Consider the following 19,744-nt stretch of genomic DNA (forward strand, 5'->3'; position numbering starts at 1 on the left):
ACCATAATCAAAAGCGAAAATTTGATTTGTTTCTTCACATGAGTTTTTTAATACCCCAGCACACATAGGAAGATAGGATATAGCGTGACAAAAGCTGCATTTCCATCACAAATATGCACAAAACTTTGTCAGTATTGCACTAACGTCGAAAAATCACAGTTTCGGAATTGCATTGCGACTTATGTGACTAAGATTGTTCATGTGATAAGTCATTAAAAAAGTCATGCCACATCATCATCTTCCAACTACTTCCTGTCGTCTTCTTTATCTTCTCCACCAGTAGTAACGTCCGGTTGTTGATCATGTGACTCGTGCAATCCATTTAAGTGTTTCCATTTATTTTCAAAATGCCAAATTTTGCGATTATATGGTCAATGGAAATGCAGCAAAGTAAGAACTGCTTAGGATTTTCTGTGTCATTGTTCTTCAAGGCACAAATCTCAATCCTTCCCCATTTTAAACCAAATGAGATACCTCCCCTCCTCTCGCTTCCTTCATCCCTCCTTGCTAAACCGCCTCAGCTCCCTTGATGTGGCATTGATCTGTCTTCTCAAAGCATTGTTAGAGCCAACCTGACCAAGCACCATCAATATTGCATCACATTCAGTGAAAACAGCCCAGAACTCCTTTTTCAGGCCGTCCAGGGAAATGTAATAAAATTCCTGCCTGTCTTCATTCCCTGGGCGAGGAGAATCACATTTCACCAAAGCTCAACCCTTTGCTTTATTTTGTACAAGTGAGGGCAGAATAACTTACACCCCTCTTCCCTCCACACACACACACACACACCCACACACACCCCAAGAGGTTAGGTTTGAATGTAACAGAGGGGGAAAAAAAAAAGAGTTCCTGCATTATTAATGGGCTCAAATATTAATTAGCGCTCCCCTGTAATTAGCATTTGGTCCTTTCATCACCCTGAATCGCCTGCTCAGAGGAGATTAAATGTTTGCAAAAGAGCGAGTCAATATTTGCTTGCGACTAGTCGAAAGAACTGTCTAAAGAATTACCCCCGGAGCGCTCAAACTCACCTGGGTGACGCACGGAAGTGACGCCGTCCAGCTCTGTCGGAGGAGATTCGCCCGCACAGCGCGCCTCTTTTCTGTTTCCGGCCACGGTGGCGTGCGTTTGGCAGACACGGCGAACCTGCAGAAGTGTGGAGATATTAAATAGAAGCCATGCAGCTGCCTCAAAGCTCCTTTGGGAAATATAGTGGAAAAATGAAAAATGTTTCCAGGAGGAGGACGTCTACTCTGTTGGTGGCTCATTGAGTTCAAGTCTTTAAGCTAGCTCATTAGCTATTTCAGTACCAACTCTGGTGGTGCTGGCTCACTTCTACCTTGCCTTCAATTCATGGCATGGCTTCTATATCAACAACTTGCCATGATTGGGAAGCCTGTGGCTTCTAGTAATTGAACGACGATTATGAGAATAGTTGGCGTTTATGACGACACAGGCTACGACGTCAGAGCCAACTGAACGAAAACAAAGGAAATCAATGGCAGTCTCTTCATTCAAAGCTGGAGCAGCTAATCTTCTCTTCCAGTGCAGTGACCTCAGGCTCTATTTTTAGGAATTTGTTTGAGTAGGGATCATTTTCCAGCGGCTTGAAGAGAAACGATTCCATTCAGTTTTCACTAGTAGCACATTTGCTTGGTCTAAGCTAAGGCATCCGCCAGAGTGATATAAATGCAGATTGCAAAAACGGCTCTTTTGAATGAGTTCTGTGAGAAACTCCTGCATTACTAATCACTTAACAAAGCATGACTAATGCATCCTGATTTGTTTGGATTTCTTTGTGCTGTTTTAATGCAGCTATGGACATTAGACTGTATCGCCACACAAACATTTGATAAATGCGCATAATTTTTCAGTATTAGAATTGATTAGTTTTTTTTATAGTTTGTTTTTTAGTTTTATTAGGTGTAATCATCTCACTGAAAATACAATTACGGAAGCAAATTAATTTCCTTTTTACTCATTATCATAAAATCTTTGAGTTAAGATCAAGGAAGAAATTACTTAAAAAAAGAAACCGAGCATAAAAACCGAGCATTTCATGCGGTATATCAAACATAGCAAATGTAGGGTGTCTTTTTAAGGATGTTTGTGGTACAAACGAAATTTATTAAACTTTGAAAGAAAGGAGGGTGTAACAGAGGAGGAAGACATGCAGCAAATTGACCAGAGCCGGGAATCGAACCAGGAACAAATCTGTTGAGTGCTGTGGACTCTCTCTTTGGTGGGAAGGGCTTGATTGAATAATAATTCAGTAATAAGGTTCTGAATAATTGGCATGCTCTTCTTTTTCTTAGATGTGAATAGAAACTTTTTTCTTTTCAAAATTGACTCTGCTTTTAGATTATTATCTTTTGAAAGATGCATGTCATGTTTTTCATCAGGAACCAAACTTCTGAATTGAATGACAATTTTATGTCTAAATCTGTCAGGGGTATGATTAGTTTAGTGATGGGAGTTCAAAGTTGATCCCATATAATTCATTATTTGAAAACAAAAAAGCCTTTTATTGTTTTTCACTTTAATCATTTCTGGTTTCCCTCAGCGGTTCTGACTCAAACACTCCAGCCCAACTGGATCTTGCTTTATGTGTTAATTGTTTTTCTTCCTCTGGAGAAGCCAGATTAAAAAATAGCCTTGGTTCACATTTGTTCTTTAAGTCTCTGTAGTGTAATTGTTTCTTGAGGATTTTTTTAATATTATATCTTTATGTTTTTGCAGTTATTTTTTTTTCCCTAAAGGAGTCAGTGGTTAAGTTTAGGCTTTTATTTAGGTCAGAGAGATGTCAGCTTTGTTGGGTGCTGGAAATGGCACCACTTCATATAACTGCTAACTTTCTATTAGCTATTATTGATTAGTATTAATGTTACTATATCAATATTTACTGTCAGTCATCTTTAGCAACATACTTTTTTATTTGTTTGTTTGGTTTTAAATTTTAACCTAAATTGGGGGCTCGTCCGGGGTAAAAATACTCACAAATTGGGACTACTTGCCGTGTTTTAAATATTTAGCTGATTTTGGAAAGTGAAACATTGATCCTAATGCAGGCTTTAGTGGTGTTGATTTCTTGTTCTTTTATGTAAATGCTATTTTTTATTGAATTTTGGTTGTCATCCCGGCTGATTTGAAATGCTCCCTGTCAGAACAGGGCAAATTTCCTCTCAGGATCTTTACAGACACGTTGCTCCCTAAACACCTGTAGCACAAAGACTTCTGGGAAAGAGACAGCAGCAGAGAGACATTTCTAAATTCTCCAACCTGTTCCAAGATGGCTGCTGTCTGTCCTTCAAGACGTCTTGCCCCTGACAGCTCAATTCATCGCCATGCACATAATCCATTATTTTAGCCCATTAATTGAGCCCCATAGTAAAAGATCAGGTTGGTGGTAGGGGGGACCCTCCTCGGAGAGGGTTTTGTCATACAGGAGCAAGCATGGGTGTCAGCCAGTGGCCCACTAATCACTCTATACTGTGAGTAATGGCTATGAAAGCAATCACAGTGGAAATGCATCATCTCTGCAGACCCCCGATCTATCAACCTGACTCGCCCTCATTTGACTGAAACGCGTGCCAACATGAAATATGATGCTTTGTCAAAGGCAAAGGGAGCACATTGGCTCCTGAGCTGCAGAATGTAATAATTAAACACACCCATAAAGACCCATTGTATTTCATCCAATGACATGTACGTGGTACGCATTTTCAAAGCAGGTCCCTGGGTAAACATTTCATGCCCGGCTCCAGAGCTTAATTACAATCCGTCCTTAGTTTATGGACTTACAATACACTAACAGTCATTTTCCACTTCAGTCGTCTTTCAATTAATTTCTCCACATGATATCAGTGGAGCAGTGTCGAAAATGGGGAAGAAACCCCTCACTTGCAAGCTATCAAATAACCATTTGTCTGGAAATTTGATGTATTTTGAGCAAACAAATGCCACAAGCAGAAATCCTTGACTAACCAATCTTTTTAATGGTTTGCATTATGCAGAGACAAAAGAGCAGCTCTCTCTTTTTTCATTTTCTTTCTTTCTTTTTTTTTTTTTTTACAAATCTTGCATTTTCAAAGATGTTTGTCGGATTTTATTTTGCACTTTATACCACCTTGCAATCCGCTCTCTTCTCTCCTCTTGCATGCCTCCCCAAAGTGCCTCTGCATTATGCAGCATGTTTGTTTCAATAGGCACCTCAGGTTTTTGCACAAAACCTCGACTTGATAGCTCAGGAGGAAAACAGACACTAGGGCAAACTGGTCAGAGTTGACGTGAACAGCAACTGGTTTGTAGCCAGTAAAAAATATGCAAATAAATGACTTCCGTTCAGAAAATAAGATGTCGGTCATCCAACACATGCAGTAGTATTCATTTTTAGAGAAATGATTTCTGCGTCTCTGGAAATGAGTTGTATAGATTTTCCTCTGAGCTCAGTGAGGGTTATTACTTAATTAGATCACAGAAAGTCGCAGTCAGACATCTCCCGTACCCCCAGCCGAGACTTCGCCTTACGTGCTGGTTGAATAGTGATCGCTCAGCAAACCCTTTGAATGTAAAATTTAAGCCAACAAAAACTATGCTTTTCTTCACTTTCTGCCTTTCTGCTCTTTTACAGCGGGGTGAGGGACCGTTTTCAGTAAATATTCCTCTTCACCTTCCACTTCTCATTAGGAACCATGAACGACAGAATTAAAAACACATTATGGTTCCATGACATTTAGAGTTTTTTCATTATGTGAGCTTATAAGTAATTTGTGGGCTCTATCGAAGTTTTTTTTCTTCTTCAAATCTTCAAATCTCACACTGATTTGAAGAAGTCAAATCAGTAATGTTTTAAATTAGGTAATATTTAAAACATTACCTAATTCTTGTGATACAAATCAAATTATTTCCCAGGTAACAACTATGTCAGAACCAACTCAGAGCTTGGTGCTTGAAATTAAATTTAGATAATACCTGGAGCATATTTTCCTCAATTCGTCACTAATTTCTCTGGCTTAAAATTGGCAGCAATCAGCCATAAAACTTTAATGATAGGTTCGACTCAAAGCCTATTAAGTGATGAAATAATTAGCAAAAAAAAAAAGAAAAAAAGCCCGCCTTTAATTTAATATCATTCCAATCTGACCTGAGCAAATACAAAACCCTTTTCAAATATTTTTTTAGTAAAAGGGAAAAAAGTTAAATAAACCAACCTGGCACTTTGTAGTTAAAAGTAAATCCATGAAATGTGAATCAACTGTGACTAACGAGACTTTCTGGAAAGCTGACATCGGTTTCAACCCCGTAGACTCTACAACTCGCTGAAATACAACCTGTTTCGGAATATAAAGTAGTAATATGAAGAAAAAATAATAATATTGGGAGAGTTCAAAGGCTAGAAGCACTTCTGATCAAAACAGATTACGAAACGTCATCCAAAAACCATCTTGATCATCTGCGAGACTTTTAGGAAATTATTTTCTTAACAAATGAAATCAGTTAAGTACTAACTTTGTATTTACTCAGGTTGTCTTTGTTTGAGGATCCGAAGTATTTTCAGTGTGACAAAAAAATAAAAGATCGAAGAAAAATCTGCAAAAGCGAAAACCTTTTCTCAGCACTGTGTCGTCAGGCAGTTTCAAGGAGCGTCCTTCAAACTGTGGAGATATTCGGATCCCATTACCTCCTCACTTCTGGCATATAGAACTTATTATGCACATGTTTCCACTTGCATATATTGTTACGAGCACTGCCATAAAATGACTCATTGCTTCCTGTGGCTATTGGAAATACAAACATCCTCTGTATTGTCAGCATCAAAACCATAAAAACTTACTCACTGCAGTAACTCTCTAAATTGGTTTTATAGTGTAATATATTGTAATGTGGATATAAATTGGGTGTGTGTGTGTCTTACAAAGTCCTTTGAGATGATTTCTGTTATGAATTGGTGCTTTATTAATGAGCTGAATTGAGTCTTTTACCCGCAAATGCAATAAGTAAAATAAGTATTGAACACATCAACATATGCACAGAAATGCATTAAAGGCCTGTAATACGCTGTGTGTGTTTAGCCCTTTATGACCTCAGTTTCAAATGTCCGCCTGGATATTTTTGCTTGTTTTAATTGTACGCTGTTCTTTAAATGTCCTGTGAGTAAATATATTTGCCCATTTATTTATCCATAACAACTGGAACTTTCAATATCAAGGAAGTTATTTTTGCAATTTACCGTCTATTAAAAGAGTCGCCCCTCAGATTAATTTCACTCCCTACTCAGCGGGGGTGAAATTACCGTAGCAACCCGATTTTGGCTGAAAAGCGCAACGTCTCCCCTTTCAGAAACCGTTGGAATTTTTCAGACAGCGCAAAGTGTGGCGGGATTACGGTACTGCAAATTTGACTGGATTGCTGGCGCTCCTTTCGGTCCGGAAAGGTTCAGACTTCTGTCTTGTTTGGAGTGTCATACTCATTTCGTCTTCAGATTCTTATCAAGAATATTCTGGTATAGCTCTCCATTCGTCCTTCCTTCAATAACATGGATTCTGCCAGTAGCATATGCTGTAAGAAAGCTCTCACCATGATGTTTCTACCTGCAATCTTCACTTTTAGCGGCGTGGTGTTTTTGGGGAGGCAGTATTTCTCCAAACATGTATTTTTTTTCTTTTTCTTTTTTATTTTGCAGTCACTAGAGTTGAGCCAGCTTTTGCCTCATCTGAGCAGACTGTACTCTACCAGTGTTTCACTGGCTGCATCAAATGTTCTGCAGCAAACTTTGAACCAGCTGCATTAATCATTTTCTTTGAACAAGAGGAGTCTTGTAAAGTGAGTAGGCATTCAGGTTGCTGAGGTTTCATGGGGAAGGCCGTACCTGCTACTTCCAGATCTTTCTGAAGCTCCCTGTCAGTGCTCTGCAGCTCTTCCACGATTCTTTGGATTATTATTTTGACTCTTCAGTCAGAAATCTTATGACTCTCGTTCGGCTGGTTTGTGATAAAATTATGTTCTTTCCAATTCAGGATTGCAGCTCCAACAGTCTTCACTGGAACTGAAATGTTCCAAATGTTTGAAAGTATGTTTTGCAGCTTGGAGACTTTCTTTTGCAAAGGTCTCTTTGCTTTTACCAATAGTGCAATACTATGGACTATTGCATTATGAATGTTCAATGATTCATCCTTGAGTCACTATTTTTTTCAAACATAACATCTTTGTGGACTAAAGGCGTGAATTACTTGGTTTGTTGCCAGGCACCTTGAATTGCTTGTCAAAAGGAAGCAAAAATAAATTTAGTGTGAAAGATGTTGACATTTTACACTTATTTTACCTGCATGCCTGCTGATAATACAGCAAGATGCAGCCTGAATGTCTGATGCTAAAAATACATGCTACCAAATGTTGCACCTATTTTGAGTTTTTTGTGGTCACAATGTTGCACACTCTGAAACTGTGATGATGATTGTGATTATATATGTTGTTCAGCACTAGCTCTTATCTAAGCTTTTGAATATTTCCCCTCCTTTCTACGGCTAGTTTAAAAGTTAATCAGCTTGCTATGTCTCTTAGCCACCAGAAGGGGGTGCTGTACCTGCCCTCTCTGCTTTCTGTTCCAGAATATCTGCTTTACCCAAACAGTACAATTATACCAGTTAATGTAGTCTGAAACTTAATAATCTGGCCCACTAGAGGTGTTGATTCAACTTGATGAAAACTTTAAGCTTTAATCTGCTCCAGTTGCCATGGCAGCCAGAACTCTGATCGTGCCATGTCCATCAAATCTGATAGCAAGTCAGAAAACCAGTTGGATTTTCTAATTAATCTAATTAATTAATTCTTAATATGAAAGCTGGTTGCCTTTAAAGTGCTCACGCCAAAAATAAAATCCACCTTGTTTGGAATTTGGCGCAATTCATGCTAGATCTGACAATCAACCTCCGTTAATAAGCATGTTACTAACCGGTTTCAATGTATGTATTGAGAATTGCAGTGTTATTAGGTTAAGGTTATTTCTTTCAGCTGATAGGACAATAGTTAGGTAACCAATGAGTTTTTAACTTGCTACTGAATCTGGCAAACATTCTCTGTCATTCAAAGTAAATAAAGTGTATTACAATACCAAGGTTTATTAAGGTAAATTAATACTAGAGCTGATCAATTTATACTTAAAAACTGCAGAAATGTTTTTGCATTATTGGCCTACATGGTCTGTTCACTGAGCACAACATTTAGTCCACGGGTTTTCTAAAGCCCTCAGCACGAATACTGATGGTAAGAGCTTTTTAAAACTTCTCCTGTCTCTGCGGTATGATTCATTAAACTGTTGGTAGCTAAAACGCTTAGACCTTTTATAGTTGTTGACCTGGAATAAAGAGGATGTGTCCTGTCGAAACGTAGGGGTAGAAGAATAACTACATCTGCTTTTACGCTGGCTCATCGATGCCAAACAACAATGACCCCGTGTTTGCACAGAAGCAGCGGCGTACACTGGAGATTTAGCTGAGCACGAATGCTCTGCCACACAAGTACAGTCGCATTTTTATCTCAGAGTTTTCAGTTTCCCCAAAAACAGGTAGAAGCTAGTAGCAAGTGGAAAAGAAATCCCTGTGGGTGAAGGTGTGTTTCTTCCACATCATTCTGGTGGTTATTCTGGGATTTGTCCTGCTATGCTAACAGACATTTTCAACCTGGAATGAAACATTGTCTCTTTGTAAGTCTGAGGTTAAATCATTCTGTGTGGCTCTCAAGGTGCTTTATTTTGAAGGGACCTATGAGAACTGGCAGGTTTAAATCTTGAGTGTTGCTTCGCTATCCAAACTGGCAAAGATTCACATTATTAAAACTTAAAGACTTGCTGAATTTCTTTCATAAATTTGCTAATAAACAACATAAACATCTTTGTTCTAACATTTGTTATCATTTGTAACTTTTTAAATTAAAGAGTATCCTTGAATTCCTTGGAGATACGCTTAAGGCTGCGTTCACACTGCAGGCTGAAGTGACCCAATTCCGATTTTTTGACGTAATGCGACCAGTATCTAATCTTTTCATGACAGTCTGAACTGCACATGTCGGATTCTTTTCCAATGCGACCCATATCTGATACGTATCCAATTCAAATGCGACCTAACGTCCAGGTCGTATTCATCCGAACTGAACGTCACCGATATTCGACCAATGTCACTGTTCTGCTCCCTGATACGCGCAAACAGGGAGAAAAACAACAACTATGACGGACTATATGAAGAGTAAGTTGTTAATATGCTACTCCGGTCAGACAACAACTTAAAATATGTAAGCTATGCTCCACCGTTAGCCCCCATGTTTACTTCCGCAAACACTGAGCACTTCTTCTTTTTATGACGGTTGGCAAAACACTGAGAACACTGACGCTATTGCGCCCTCTACTGCGCATGCGGGACACTTTCAGGTCATTTGCCCGTACAGACTGCAAGAACACATACAGGTGGCATATGTTTGGCAGTGTGAACGGCCCCAGCAAAAAAAAACAGATTTAACAAAAAATCGGAATTGGGTCACTTCAGTCTGCAGTGGGAACGCAATCTATGAATCTTGGTGACATAAAAAAATTAAACCATGATATCATTCATCAGTACTGAAGCTGAAGTACATCAACTTGTCGCTGAACTCTGCTGCAACAGAAAAGCTTACTGGACTTTACCCATGGGTAGTTTTATCAGAAACACCAATGATCCTAAAGAGAAGAGTTCAGAAAAGTATCGCTTTAGCTAATGTTGTCAGTTGTTGACTGTTGTCACACAGTTTCCCCAATTGCGTCTGGTCTTAATTTAGTCCATCCATCCATTTTCTAACACCCTTGTCCCCAGTGGGGTCGGGAGGTGCTGGTGCCTATCTCCAGCTAACGATCCGGGCGAGAGGCGGGGTCACCTGGGACAGGTCGCCAGTCTGTCACAGTCTTAATGTAGTCAAGGCTCCTATTAATACAGATTATATCACTTTACTAAAACAGTGGCCTGTCATTTTTTGCACAAGTGATTTTCTTTTTTTTGTGTGTGTTGCCTAAAACATCTTTTGGAAAGAAAGAGATCGTGATGTTTTTTTCAATCACTTTTTACCAAAAATGTGAATTTTTTAAAGTTTTATTTATTTTTTTGCTAAAAAACCCCACCTTTTTGATAAACCCCCCCCAAAAAATATAAGGGTCAAAGTTTTGGCAATATCAAATTGTAATACGCTGCATTAAAAATACTGTCACGGCGGATCAGAATGGATTGTATACAAATCTGTTTTGCAATTTCAACCCCCTTGTTTAACATTAGTAAAAGATTACGCACACCTGAGACTACAAAAAATAAGTATTGTACTGAGTTATGTGTAATGTGATTTAATTTGCATGATACCCATCAGTTTTTGTGATTATATATTCAAATTAGCAATCTCTGCTTAATTTACCGCAACAAAAACACAATGTATTTTTATATGATCTTACAAAAGTTTAAGCAGTAGAGGGTAAATAAAAAATAATAGAAATGATTCTATCACATCCTGTCACCTATTCAAGCAATAGGAATATTGTTGGCGCTGCATTAACGTCAGGCTTGTTAATGCACATTTGTGCGGAGACTTGGCAGTAGAAACCCCCTTCCTTTTGGAGCAAACAGGAGGATTAAGTGTGTGACTGACAGACTCCCTGTGTAATAACTACAGCTTTCTGGTAGCATGACTGAAAAGCGGCATTAGTTCGGCGTTATTAGCACTCGGCAGCGCGGGTTGGTTTCTCACGTCCTTGGATATCATTATTGCGTGTCGCCAAAGAAAAGTCGTCCCGACGAGAAAACAATTTGCTCTCCTTCCAATCGCGATCAAATATTAAAATGCCAACGTATGGCGCCATAAAACGTCCCCAACAAAGTCCACCTCACGATGCCCTCTCTATTGAACACGCAGGAAATTAATCACAATGGCTGTGATTGTTCGGCTGATGTGACCACTGGCACTTTTTTTTTTTTTTTTTTTTTTGTGTGGAAATGTTAATAAAGCCACGTTGAACGGTGCATTATTCTCGGCTGGAAGTCCTTCGCCCGTGGCTGCTCACTAAATCTCGACGACTTCATTAACTCATTACCATGATTCATGGCGTGCCGTGCCAGCGGCAATTAAAACACGACAGAGAAGAGCGGCGTCCTTGGGCCCACGGTTCCGCTCTCGAGACTCTCACTGGATTTTAGCGGGATGATTGACGCATCAATAGGGACCCGGGTGGACGAAGCGGCTTCAGTCAATACTCAGATGCGTCTCACTCACGCCCCGCGTCAGGAACAAATTGAGCACACCTAGTCAAGTGCTATCAGCTTTTGTGCTTTTTGGCAGCTGTTCAAGCAGCATACACGTGTTCCGCTGTATCTGGGGAGACTTGCACGCCTTTTGAAGGTTTTGGTTAAACTCCAAAAAAAAAAAGAAGAGAGACAGAAGGAATTACGCTTTTGACGTACGGAGGCAGGGAAGAAAAAAAGGATCAAAAGTGAAAGTGAAATCACAGATGGTCGGAAAGGTGACCAATATTCCCTCTAGTGCAGAGAGGAATTGTTAATATTCAGCCAAAACCTTTTTGTCATTTTAGTCCCCAATTCAAGCAGGAGGCCAGAGGAGATGGAGGGGGGGAAAAATGGGCAATTTCAATGAGTATGTCGAGGCTTTAATTCTGCTCTCTCTGGTGTCTTTTGTGGAACACATTTCTATTCATAAGGCCAAGCCGTTACAGTCATGGCAACGCATACTTATGTTCACTTTGTAAAAATCCAAGCAATATGGTAATTAAAATGCAACACTGAGCTCCTGCCCCCCAATGCAGTAATAAAGAAGCCTTTATCTTAGTAAATGACTGACAGTTGGTTATAAAAAATAATTTAAAAAAACCCCTTACATTTCTGTCTTTTATTTCCTCCCCCCATGTGAAGGCAGTCCTCCCACACCTTCTGCCTTTGTGCTCACTATTGTTATGGCTTCATTGTTAATGAGTTTAGGTTTAACTGGCTGTAATGAGTGAAGACTGGAGCCTGTCGAGCCTGATTGTGCTGTTGAATTGGGAGCTGGAAGCTGCACGTCGTCGTGCGCTGGTCTGCATCAGCAGAGCCAAGGAGGATCGCTTTTAGGGGGGTCACGGTTCGCCGCGCGTCTCCGCTGCAGCGGCATCAGGTGTCATCTACTTTGGCTGATTGGTTTTTATTGTGAAAATTACTGTTAAGCAGGGGGTTGACTGCTAAAGCTGTGGCCTCGTTCAATTCTCAAACTCATCCAGTTGGCCATCTCTTGAGCTAATTCATATTGAGCTCTGGAAAAAGTTAAGAGCCCACTGCACTGGGCCCCATTGAAAACCTCATGGTGATTCCACCAAATATTGATTTCTGATTAAACATTAGTATTGTTGTTCCTAAATGAACATTAACTTGTTTTCTCTGCATTATTTGAGATCTGAAAGCATTGCATCTTTATTGTTAATTTCACTATTTCTCATTTTCTGCAAATAAATACAAAATTTTTGCTGGAAATTTCAGAGGCATGTTGTCAGTAGTTCATAGAATAAACGAATAATGTTCATTTTACTCAAACATAAACCTATAAAGAGTGAAATCAGATAAACTGATCATTTTAAGTGGTCTCTTAATTTTTTCCAAAGCTGTATATGTGTATATATACGGAATGAATTTCCACTTTCACAGTAATTGCATTGATTGAAGACAAAACTAAGATTCTATTTATGATATTGTGATAACTTAAGTGAAAATGTGGCGTGCTTTTTTGAGCACGGTAAACCTGTATAGTGAGGTTCTGCGGGTGCTGAACCAGAGTTTGTGCATGCTTCTAGGTTAGAAACTAGAAGCAGTAGATCTGCTCGTAAATTAGCAAGCGGCATATCCGCACTCGTGGATTTCGCCCCCACGTTTAAATAAGTAATTATGAACGCATTTGGGGTAGGGCATTTAGGGGGCGCGCAGTTCACCACCACATACAGGAGGAGGTGAACTGAAAGGTTTGAGGAATGCTGTATTACCTGGTAGCATGGGAAAGTAAAACACTTTGCTCTATTTTATCTGATAACTTCTACATCCACTGGTTCTGCAGCTGAAGAAAGAACTGGTTTGAAACCATCATGGGTGGGGCTGCTCCCGCAAAACACCAAAAATAGAAGTAAAAGATTTGCAAAACATTGAAGAGTGCTGACTGAGGCATTAATGGTAAACACAAGGACATAATTACATATTTGTACAGTGGACTTCCAGCTTAGGGACCACATTAACTAACTATCCATTAGTTTAAACACCAAATATACCATATTGTGCAATAATACACACAGTGGAAACTGTCTTGGTAATACCAAGGAAGCTAAAACTCACGGTCTTCCTTAACTGCGTTGAAAGAGAAACAACCAATCAGCACTAAGGAAATGAATTCCGTACTTGGATTGGCTGGTTTGCAAATGTCAGCCAATTGCACGGAAAGTATTGCGGCCGGGTTATTTCATCCACACCAGTTGAATTTTCTTTAGAATATTTTAGATCATTTTTTTTTCAAAATCGCCAAGAAAAATCCATAAATGGAAAGATTTCCGCAAATGATCTGAAGTCAAGTTCCACAGACAAATCTGCGAATAGTTGAATCTGTGAATACTAAACCACAAATAGGCGAGGAATGAACCGTTGATGAACACAGGTCCTTTCTGGAGATCTTTAGAGACAAAGTTTAGTTTGATTTAAAAAAAAAACAACCCAACAACATAAATAAAAAAAGGATGAATTGTAATTTTCTACCTCAACTGAGCTCTCATAGCGGCGCTGTCAAAGAGTTGATGACGTAACGCTGACCAGACCTTCTCAAGGGAGACGAACGATGGAGTCACATTTCGTCAACAAGAATCTGAAATCCTGATTTTAGACAACTAGAAACGTTCACTTTTAAACCAAATATTTCAAGATTTTACCAAAAGTATAAAAGACATTGTTTAGACATATTTACAACGCTGCAGCAGAACCGTCTAGCTCGACTAAGTGAATAGATTTAGCCAAATTAACAGAGTCAATAGTTTGTTCCAGGGGTTCACTAACTTGTGTAGTTTGCAGCAGTTTGCAGGAATGTTCATATGATCAGAGTTAATGAAGATCTCAAGCTATTTAAAGACTCAAATCTTTAACCCTGGTGGTTCAGGAACCGACCAGTTTGAGTCGGCATGTCTCAGTTACCTTTTGATAGTAGTCATGTCTTAATAAAGTTCTTTTTAAGAATCATTTTTGTTTAGCTTCTTTGGAAACTTGACTATTGGAAGGTATGTAATGTGGAAACACCTCGGGGCAGACGCTAAAGTCTCCTCACCTGCTTACAGATTCCATCGTGGGCCAAAAATCATTTGCGTGAAATATTTTGCAGCAGTCGAGCTGAAGTTTGGAAGCTTAATTTGTGTGCCGTGTCTTCTCTCCCCTGCCGTCCTGCAGCATAATTCTCTAAAATGAGTATGTGGACAGAAGATGAGATATGATTCTTGGAATTAAAACAGCATTTTGTACTTTGATCATCCAGCAGTGTGTGAAGCGATGAAATAAGAGGCTCCTCTTTATCGAATCCTTGCTCTCTCTCTCTCTCTCTTTCTCTCCTAATCTTCCCCTTGCTCGCTCGCCCTGCTCTATCTGAGCTTAGGGGATTGCTGGATGAGATGGAGAGTTAATGAAGAAAGCCTTTTTCTCTCCCCTGCTAGAAGACTGGTAAACTGCAGCAACTTTGTACTCCTCTTTTGTTAATCACGTCACGATCGGCTTTCTTGCTTTATGGTCTCAACCCCTGAACCAGTTGAGCATGAAAAATTTCACGTCGTTACTTTTAAATGTAGAGGGAGCAAACCCCAAACAGCCGCACAAGCCGCTCTAAGCGGGTCTTCTAAAGCGGGCTGAGACGCTTCATTCCTCTTCCGACAAACAACAAATGTAATCTTTCCCTACGCGCCTATGTGTTTCATATCGTGCGCACATCATTCTTATGTTTATTCGCACGTGGCCTCGTCTCCACGAAGAGAAGCGAGGTATGACGCTGTCAAAAAAAAAAAGAAGAAAAGCTGTTTCAGATGCTACAGTCTAATGCGGAGGTCGACGTGGGCTGGAGCTGGCAGTGTGGGTTATGCAAGCAGGGTTCTGAGGGACTGATAGCAATTCCAACACGCCCAGCAGGGGAGCAGCTGTGAGTTTGTCAGCGTGTGTCCCCCGTGTTAAGTGTGTGTGTGCGTGCGTGCGTGTGTGGTGCAACATAAATTACACCTTTAGTCTACTGCACAATAACGGTGCTCGACGTTTTGTCACAATTACAGAGCAGTTTGGGTCTGGGACGTGTTAATTTGTTAATATGCTAATGCTAAGCAGTTAGCGGTGCCTGAAAAACCCCCGTCCGTACTGGTAGCTATCTAGATTGTCTATAGGCCTACTGACTTTATGACCAATTGTTTGGTCAAAGTGAAAATCTATTAAAAGTCAAAAGTCATCCTAAGTGAACAAACTGGTTCTCCAGCGTCAAACTCATTAACACAACATTCTGACAGTAACATTATTACGCCTGCCTCACACGGCAAGATTTTAAAATTGTGCACCAATTCTCAAAACCTGAGACCACAAAAAAAAAAAAAGACTTAAAGTTTGGTTTTAAAGTGTGTGGCGTCGAGCAACACGGCAACACACGAACAACATTCAGGGAAATCTCACAAAAGCTCTCGAGACCAAACGTGAGTTCAACGTAAACAAACATGGCCGACCAGGAAGAAGCAATAGCTATATTTAACAGAGAAAAAACAACAACAACATAAAGACCTCTCTGACGTCCGCCGGACTTTCTGGGTATTGTGCATACAGGAAATGCAAAGCCAACGTAGACGTAGCCAAGTGAGAGTTGTAATGCAGCAGCAGCTGCTTGAAAGTGAAATTAGAAAGCTGTTTACGAAAAAGCTAAAAGTTCGCCTTCATTTACTGCCACAACACATGCTTCTTTCTTAAAACACCTTAGTGTTGTTTCTGTAAGTCTGTGGCACGTGGTCACACATTTTTTTACAACTTGGTTAAAAGCCTCGCCACTATTTTCCGTCAGTGCACTCTAACATGCTACACATCAGTGGCATGAGGTTGTAAACCCATGGAGAAAAAAAAAATGAAATGACTAAACCAGACATTAAGAGCCTGACAACAATACACCACTGGGTTCATTCATCGCTTTCTGCTGAGGAACAAAGCTGTAAAACAGTGAACCCAGAATCCTAACAGCTCTTTTCCATGCTACGCTGAAAGCTCGGAGTTATCACATTACGATGATCCATTTGCAGCGATGAATTAATGAACATTTGGTTTGAATGTGGTTTCGGCTCCCAGGCTGCACCCGCATCATTAGCAAGTGAGAGGTTTTTTTTTAAAAAATTTTTTATGAGATTTATGAGAGCTACATGCGCTACATTGTGTGTTAATATGAAACGCAAGACTATGTGAAGTCTCGCAGTCATAAAAAAACATTTAGCTTTATTGCAACATACATCACAGTCTGGCAGCAGCCCCTGGAGTCAGTATTACCATCATGTAAGCCGTTATGTCACTGAAATACTCATTATTATCAATGAAACTCAAATATTGACACTAGATCAAGAGATTTAGCAAAAGGCGCTCACTTTTATGTGTGTAATTTCTGATTTCTGTACTTATTTGCTATTATCAGTGGAAGCAAAAACTTGAAGTTGTGAAACACAGTTGGTAGTTCTGAACTCGGCTCTTAAAGACTCACCATTGGTTTATCGATTTTTGTCACGATAAATCTTGCTGGACGATAAATTGTCCCAGAAGTTATCGCAATGAACGATAATATTGTTTTGAGATTATTTTCAAGAAATATATTGGTAACGGCGTAACAATGCAAGTGCACCCTCTCAAATATCCATACACTTTAAATTCTAATGAACAACATTATCAACATTGGAACTGGAAGACGTTTTAAATATCCAAAAGAAATAAACAAAACACCAAATCAAATGAATTATGAAGTCTCTGTAAACAAAATTGTCCTTCACAAAACGGGCTGGTTGAGACCAAAGCACCAGACTGAAGGCTTTTGTTGTCTAGTTTTTGGTAGGAAGAGAGATGGAATAAAAAGAGGAAGATGATAAATCATGCTAATTGATTGACTTATTGTTTATTGCATCAGTCCTAGCCTCTTATATAAGCAAGCAAGCGCCACATCATGTTTCCAGTGAAATAATTTTGCTGATATGCCAAGGTCTGCCGCAGAAAAATCCAAGTAGAGGAAATCTTGAAAAGCTGAGCAAATACTGGAAAAAGCTGCGGGTGGGAACGCTGGCAGGTTGATTGGCACTCGGAAGGGATTCTCTTCTTCTCTTCTCAGCTTATTATGGTTTTATGCTTGGCGTTGTGTTATTTAAAATGGTGCATTATCTGAAATTCTGAAATTTCCTCCCTCCTTTTATCGTCAGAACTGCTCTCGCTGAATAAGTGGAGGTGTGAGAATGGCACTTGAAAACGCGGTGCCAATCCAGTGAGGAAGCACGAGCGCGCCCCGCTGAGCTGCCAGGTGCTCTTTTATTTGTAACCGCTGTTAAGGTTTCGTCTTTTATGAAAAGTGTTGTACCCTCGGCTGACAGTTGTTTTTGAAGCCTCCAACTTGCGCTTCTCCCCGGGCAAAATAAAAAACACACTAAACATCGAGAAGGCTGCCTAACATTAGATGGCAACACCGTGAATCGAAACTATCGTTTACTTATTTGCTGAGGGGAAGTTTTGAATCTTTTGCACTCGTCAACCTTACGTGTTTCTGGCTAAAAAAAAAAAAAACTAGGTACTGCCCTTCAAAAAACAAAAACTAAGAAGCATAATGTTAAGTCAGCAAAACTTCGGCTTGAGAATTTATCAGATTTTTCTTCCTAAAACAAAAAACCCAAACAATAAGACTGGGAGATTGCTGTTTGATGGATCACAAAAGTTTGAAGGGTTTTTTTTGTTTTTGCTTCTCCTGCTGGTTCAGAGAGAATCCGCTGAAATACCACAAATAAATTTCAAGGGATGCATTCTGCGTCTGTTAAAGTTGATGATTTACAGCGGCCTCGTTTCTCACTTTAAAAAATGTTGGGAGTTCGCCGGGTTCACCGGGTTCCTTCACTGTGGTATTACATCACAAGGCTTAAGCTGCGCACCGAGCCAAGGACAGGAGAGTCTCTTCTCTGCGGAAAACACTCCCAGAGATAAAACACTCTCCTCTGAATATGCCAGCTATTTATATCTTCACTACTTTTATAGTTTTTCTAATTGACTAGAAATAAGAATGTCCCTGCTACAGACTGGAATTTACTGGCCGATACCAAGTTGCGGTTTTCCTTGAAGTCTCAACCTCTGTGTGTGTAAAATGCCTTATAATTTCATAATTAAAAAGAAAAGAAATGTTCTGCAGGTCCCTGGTTTGCTGTAAGACTTTTGAATCCAACAAAGGATAAAATTCAGGGTATCCCCGCTTAGACTTCAAAACAAGTATTCTTAATAAACTTATTAAACGCAAATAAAAATCTTTTCTAAGAGCTGGATGTATTTGATGCATATTTAAAATATAAAAGGAGTAAATTTTCGCTTTTAATGTATATATTCAAGCGAAACGACTGTAAAAATGTTTGCTTAAAACAATATGTGTGACTCTTGTTAAGTACCAATTAGAGATTAGAAGAGCATGAAGGTTGAGGGTGTTCATGCACAAAGACGGTTCTTAAAACGATGTTTAGGAGCTAGAGTGGGCTTAGATGTGTTTGCATGGATATCTGGACTAATACAGTGATTTCTGTCGTTGACCTGTGCAAACATTTATAGCAACAGTCATGCGGTATTCTTGCACCGTCCAGGTTATTTCTGTTCTCTAAATATGTCTACATGTCAAAGAGACTTTTATTAAAGGGGCAGCGTTATGCCAAATCAACTTTTTGGAGCTTTACATCATGTTATAATGTTATTCACTCATCAAAAACATACAAGGAGTGTTGCCGTGATTCTTTCATGCATGTTTGAGAAATCCTTTCATCTCCATGGCAACCTTTGAGCTGTCCAAAACGCCTGGTTGGGCTTAAGCCCCACCTTTAAGGTGCAGCTCGTCCTCACAGAGCAGCCCCCCCCCCCATGATTCTCCTACTCTACTCCTTCAGACTAGTCATCAGCAATTAGCAAACCACCTGGTGGAACTGTGGTTCAGCTAAGCTCATTATAGGAGCTTCTTCTCAGAGCAACGCTGGTAAAGACGCTAAACGGTTAATTATGGAGGATTGATATTGTGATGACTTCCTGAAGGTGGAGTTTCAGAAAGAGCAGGCGTTTTTAAAGAGACAGAGGCCCATTTTCAAAGTGTTAAATCAGGAACTAAAGTTTCTTTTAAGTAATATTAAGCTTTTTTTTTTTTTTTTTTACATCTGGAGGTAACACAGTTACTTGATAATGCTGTAAAAATGGCACTATGCACCTGGAAAACACATAATCCTGCCCCTTTAAGGCCCTGTCAGTTTGCTGAAATGAAAAAAAAAAAAAAGAAACCTGTTATTTTCATTTCAGAGTGCATCTCCAGCAAGACTTCTCATAGATGTAAACTGCGCTATAATGGTTCATATAGTTGATAGGTTTAAGGTCAAAACCGGTGTGCTCGTCGTCCTGAGCCACATCTCAGGAACGCATCCTGGCTGCTGTGTGGGAGGCAGTGGCGATGAGACGCTGATGGT

General features: G+C 39.7%; 1 protein-coding gene across 16 annotated transcripts in view; it reads left to right on the plus strand.

Moving 5' to 3' along the window:
• LOC116727066 (shisa family member 6) overlaps positions 1-19,744 on the plus strand; it is a 95,330-nt gene that overhangs the window by 44,443 nt on the left and 31,143 nt on the right. The gene's annotated exons all lie outside the window — the stretch shown is intronic.

The sequence above is a fragment of the Xiphophorus hellerii genome, chromosome 10, assembly GCF_003331165.1.
Source record: "Xiphophorus hellerii strain 12219 chromosome 10, Xiphophorus_hellerii-4.1, whole genome shotgun sequence".
Lineage (NCBI taxonomy): Eukaryota > Metazoa > Chordata > Actinopteri > Cyprinodontiformes > Poeciliidae > Xiphophorus > Xiphophorus hellerii.